The sequence below is a fragment of the Triticum aestivum genome, chromosome 3B, assembly GCF_018294505.1.
Source record: "Triticum aestivum cultivar Chinese Spring chromosome 3B, IWGSC CS RefSeq v2.1, whole genome shotgun sequence".
In the NCBI taxonomy this organism is placed as follows: domain Eukaryota; kingdom Viridiplantae; phylum Streptophyta; class Magnoliopsida; order Poales; family Poaceae; genus Triticum; species Triticum aestivum.
The window spans coordinates 836,073,234-836,079,520 of NC_057801.1; positions in this window are offsets into that span (position 1 = coordinate 836,073,234).

Sequence of the window (6,287 nt, forward strand, 5' to 3'; positions counted from 1 at the left end):
TCATGTACATCAGCACCAGTACGGTGGCGAGGCTTCGTCCGGTGATCCGCCTCACCTTTGAAATGCTTGCCTTTCTTTCTTACGGGATGCCTGCTCGGAAGAAATCGACGATGTCCCAGGTACACATTCTTCTTACAACTATTCAAATATATACTGTCGGTATCATCCAAACAGTGCGTGCATCCGTGGTATCCCTTGTTTGTCTGTCCTGAAAGGTTACTGAGAGCAGGCCAATCATTGATGGTCACGAACAGCAATGCCTTTAGGTCAAATTCTTCCTGTTTGTGCTCATCCCATGCACGTACACCTGTTCCATTCCACAGTTGTAAGAGTTCTTCAACTAATGGCCTTAGGTACACATCAATGTCGTTGCCGGGTTGTTTAGGGCCTTGGATGAGCACTGGCATCATAATGAACTTCCGCTTCATGCACAACCAAGGAGGAAGGTTATACAAACATAGAGTCACAGGCCAGGTGCTATGGTTGCTGCTCTGCTCCCCAAAAGGATTAATGCCATCTGCGCTTAGACCAAACCATACGCTCCTTGCGTCATCTGCAAACTCCTTCCCGTACTTTCTTTCGATTTTTCTCCACTGCGACCCGTCAGCGGGTACTCTCAACTTTCCGTCTTTCTTACGGTCTTCTCTGTGCCATCGCATCGCCTTGGCATGCTCTTTGTTTTGGAACAAACGTTTCAACCGTGGTATTATAGGAGAATACCACATCACCTTGGCAGGAATCTTCTTCCTGGGGCGCTCGCCCTCGACATCACCATGCTCATCGCGGCTGATCTTATAGCGCAATGCACCACATACCGGGCAAGCGTTCAAATCCTCGTACTCACCGCGGTAGAGGATGCAATCATTAGGGCATGCATGTATCTTCTGCACCTCTAACCCTAGAGGGCAGACAGCCTTCTTTGCTTCGTACGTACTCTCGGGCAATTCGTTGTCCTTTGGAAGCATATCCTTTATCATTACCAGCAACTTTCCAAATCCCTTGTCAGATACACCATTCTCTGCCTTCCATTGCAGCAATTCCAGTGTGGTGCCCAGCTTTTTCTTGTCACCTACGCAATTCGGGTACAACAATTTTTTGTGATCCTCTAACATGCGCTGCAACTTCTTCTTCTCCAAATCACTTGCGCAGTTTCTCTTTGCATCGGCAATGGCCCGACCTAGATCATCAACGGGCTCATCTGATGCCTCTTCTTCAGCTTCTTCCCGCATTGCCGGCTCAGCTTCTTCCCGCATTACCGGCTCAGCTTCTTCCCCCATTGTTGTATCATCGTATTCAGGGAACCCATGGCCAGGATAGCTGTCGTCGTCCTCTTCTTCTTCATTGTCTTCCATCATAACCCCTCTTTCTCCGTGCTTGGTCCAAACATTATAGTGGGGCATGAAACCGGACTCAAACAGGTGGACGTGAATGGTTCTTGACGTAGAGTAATTGCGACCATTCTTACAGCCAGCACATGGACAAGGCATAAAACCATCCGCCCGCTTGTTTGCCTCAGCCGCAAGCAGAAAAGTATGCACGCCCTCAACGAACTGGGGAGAGCATCGGTCATCGTACATCCATTGCCGGCTCATCTTCATTACACAACACCGAATAGACCAAATTAATACAAGTTCATACATAAAGTTCATACAACACTTAAATGCAACAAACAAATAACTCTCTAGCTAAAGCATTTAAATGCAACAACAAATGCGATCAAGATCGCAACTAAGGTAACAATTGATCCAACAGCATAATGATACCAAGCCTCACTATCGATGGCATATTTTCTAATCTTTCTAATCTTCAAGCGCATTTTCTCCTTCTTGATCTTGTGATCATCGACGACATCGGCAACATGCAACTCCAATTCCATCTTCTCCCCCTCAATTCTTTTCAATTTTTCTTTCAAGTACTCGTTTTCTCTTTCAACTAAATTTAACCTCTCGACAATAGGGTCGGTTGGAATTTCCGGTTCACATACCTCCTAGATAAAAATATCTATGTCAACTTGATGGGCATAATTTGTCATAAACACGAAATGCAACAAATAGTTTTAAAAGAGAATATACCACATCCGAATCATAACAAGGACGAGGGCCGACGGGGACGGATATCAAAACCATGGCACTATGTATAACAAATAACGTACGGGTAAGATAATTATTATACGAGTAACTATATATCCAAATCACACAAACATCAATTTTTTATATAAAATTTCATGAACAAGAGGCTCACCACAAGGTGGTGCCGGCGACGGGACGGTGCGGGCGATCGACGGTGGTTACGACGGAGATTTAGAAGGCACTAAGTAAACCACACCTACATATGCAAACTAAGTGTTATTTTAACCTCAAATTGCATATAAATCAAATACTAGCACATATATATATTTCCTCCCAAATTACTAAACTCACAAATTAATAACTATATAAAGCATTGCAAGAGCTAATCTAGCAATGAGAGATGAAAGGACAAAGTTGCTAACCTTTGTGATCATTTGAATGGATGGGGGCCTTCAAATCTTGACAAATTTTGGGCAAAATGTGTGATGAGCTCGAGAGGAAGAGGGGAAGAACAGAGAGGAGAGGGGAAAGGGGAAGAACAGAGCGAGCTCAGGTGGACGAAGGGTTTATGTACGTCGACCTTTAGTACCGGTTCGTGCCACGAACCGGTACTAAAGGTGCTGGAGGGGGCCCAGACTGACAACATCCTGCCACCACTCTCATTAGTACCGGTTCGTGGCACGAACCGGTGCTAAAGGTTAGCCACGAACCGGTACTAATGAGAGCGGCCCGGCTAGCCGTTGGAACCGGCACTAATGTACACATTTGTGCCGGCTCAAATACAAACCAGCACTAATGTGCTTCACGTTTGACCCTTTTTCTACTAGCCATAGGAGTTGTCTTAATTTATTGTATGACCTGCGTGTCATTGAACAACGCCATGTAATTACTTTACTTTATTGCTAACCGGTAGCCATAGTAGTAGAAGTAATAGTTGGCGAGACAACTTCATGAAGACACGATTATGGAGATCATGCTGATGGAGATCATGGTGTCATGCCGGTGACGATGATGATCATGGAGCCCCGAAGATGGAGATCAAAAGGAGCAAAATGATATTGGCCATATCATGTCACTATTTGATTGCATGTGATGTTTATCATGTTTATGCATCTTATTTGCTTAGAACGACGGTAGTAAATAAGATGATCCCTCATTAAAATTTCAAGAAAGTGTCCCCCCTAACTGTGCATCGGGTGTGATAGATTCTTACGTTCACATACAACGGGTGTAAACCAGATTTACACACGCGAAACACTTAGGTTAACTTGACGAGCCTAGCATGTACAGACATGGCCTCGGAACACAAGAGACCGAAAGGTCAAGCATGAGTCGTATGGAGGATACGATCAACATGAAGATGTTCACCGATGATGACTAGTCCGTCTCACGTGATGATCGGACATGGCCTAGTTGACTCGGATCATGTAATCACTTAGATGACTAGAGGGATGTCTATCTGAGTGGGAGTTCATTAGATGAACTTAATTATCTTAAACATAGTCAAAACCCCTTTGCAAATTATGTCATAGCTCGCGCTTTAGTTCTACTGTTTTAGATATGTTCCTAGAGAAAATATAGTTGAAAGTTGACAGTAGTGATTATACGGACAGTAGAAAGCTTATGTCCTTAATGCACCGCTCAGTGTTCTGAACCCCAAACATCGTCTGTGGATATTGCGAACATCGAACATACACGTTTTGATAACTACGTGATAGTTCAGTTAAACGGTTTAGAGTTGAGGCACCAAAGACGTTTTCGAAATGTCGCGGAACATATGAGATGTTTCGAGGGCTGAAATTGGGATTTCAGGCTCGTGCCCACGTCAAGAGGTATAAGACCTCCGACGATTTTCTTAGCCTGCAAACTAAGGGAGAAAAGCTCAATCGTTGAGGTTGTGCTCAGATTGTCTGAGTGCAACAATCACTTGAATCGAGTGGGAGTTGATCTTCCAGATGAGATAGTGATGTTTCTCCAAAGTCATTGCCACCAAGCTGCTAGAGCTTCGTGATGAACTATAACATATCAGGGATAGGTATGATGATCCTTGAGGTATTCGCAATGTTTAACACCGCGAAAGTAGAAATCAAGAAGGAGCATCAATTGTTGATGGTTGGTGAAACCACTAGTTTCAAGAAGGGCAAGGGCAAGAAGGGATACTTCATGAAACGGCAAAACAGTTGCTGCTCTAGTGAAAACCCAAGGTTGAACCCAAACCCGAGACTAAGTGCTTCTATAATGAGGGAACGGACACGGGAGCAGAACCACCCTAGATACTTGGTAGATAAGAAGGCTGGCAAAGGTCGATAGAAGTATATTTGATATACATTATGTTAATGTGTACTTTACTAGTTCTCCTAGTAGCACCAGGGTATTAGATACCGGTGCGGTTGCTAAGTGTTAGTAACTCGAAATAAAAGCTACGGAATAAACAGAGACTAGCTAAAGGTGAGCTGACGATATGTGTTGGAAGTGTTTCCAAGGTTGATGTGATCAAGCATCGCACCCTCCCTCTACCATCGAGATTGGTATTAAACCTAAATAATTGTTACTTGGTGTTTGCGTTGAGCATAGACATGATTGGATTATGTCTATCGCAATATGATTATTCATTTAAGGAGAATAATGATTACTCTGTTTATTTGAATAATGCCTTCAATGGTCTTGCACCTAAAAGGAATGGTTTGTTGAATCTCGATCGTAGTGATACAAATTTTCATGCCAAAAGATATAAGATAGTAATGATAGTACCACTTACTTGTGGCACTGCCATGTAAGTCATATTGGTGTAAAACGCATGAAGAAGCTCCATATTGATGGATCTTTGGACTCACTCGTTTTAAAAAGGTTTGAGACATGCGAACCATGTCTATTGGTGTATACGCATAAAGAAACTCCATGCAGATGGATCGTTTGGACTCACTTGATTTTGAATCACTTGAGATATGCAAATCATACCACATGGGCAAGATGACTGAAAAGGCCTCGTTTTCTGTAAGATGGAACAAGATAGCAACTTGTTGGAAGTAACACATTTGATGTGTGCAGTCCAATGAGTGATGAGGCATGCAGTGAATATTATTATGTTCTTACTTCACAGATGATTCGAGTAGATGTTGAGTATATTTACTTGATGAAACACAAGTCTGAATTATTGAATGGTTCAAGTAATTTCAGAGTGAAGTTGAAGATCATTGTAACAAGAGGATAAAAATGTCTATGATATGATCATAGAGATGAGTATCTGAGTTACGAGCTTTGGCACACAATTAAGACATTGTGGAAATTGTTTCACAGTTAATACTGCCTGGAACACCATAGCGTGATGGTGTGTCCGAACATCATAGTTGCACCCTATTGGATAAGATGCGTACCATGATGTCTGTTATCGAATTACCACTATCGTTCATGGGTTAGGAATTAGAGATAACCGCATTCACTTTAAATAGGGCACCACGTAATTCCGTTGAGATGACACCGTGTGAACTATGGTTTAGAAAAACCTAAGCTGTCGTTTCTTAAAAGTTTGGGGCTGCGACGCTTATGTGAAAAGGTTTCAGGTTGATAAGCTCGAACCCAAAGCGGATAAAATGCATCTTCATAGGACACCCAAAATAGTTGGGTATACCTCCTAATTCAGATCCGAAAGCAATAGGGATTGTTTCTGGAATCAGGTCCTTTCTCAAGGAAAAGTTTCTCTCGAAAGAGTTGAATGGGAGGATGGTGGAGACTTGATGAGGTTATTGAACCATCACTTCAACTAGTGTGTAGCAGGGCACATGAAGTTGTTCCTGTGGCACCTACACCAATTGAAGTAGAAGCTTATGATAGTGATCATGAAACTTCGGATCAAGTTACTACCGTACCTCGTAGGGTGACAAGGATGCGTACTACTTCAGAGTGGTACAGTAATCCTGTCTTGAAGGTCATGTTGCTAGACAACAATGAACCTATGAGAAAACAGTAATGAGGCTCTGGCTCTCATGGACACTCTTGAGGATAAACGACCTTTATATGTCCAGGAGTCAAAGTTCAGAAAGATATTGAAAACCCATTTGCAGGCTTTGCTCAAATACCAGAATGAATATTGAAGGAAGAGATGTACTATCAGGTATTTTCGCTTTGCTGATGAGAACACTAAGCTTTTCCAATCGTTGGCCACAGAGAGATATAGACACAATGCTATTGCCATGCTTAGAGTTGGTGAGGTGGAAATCC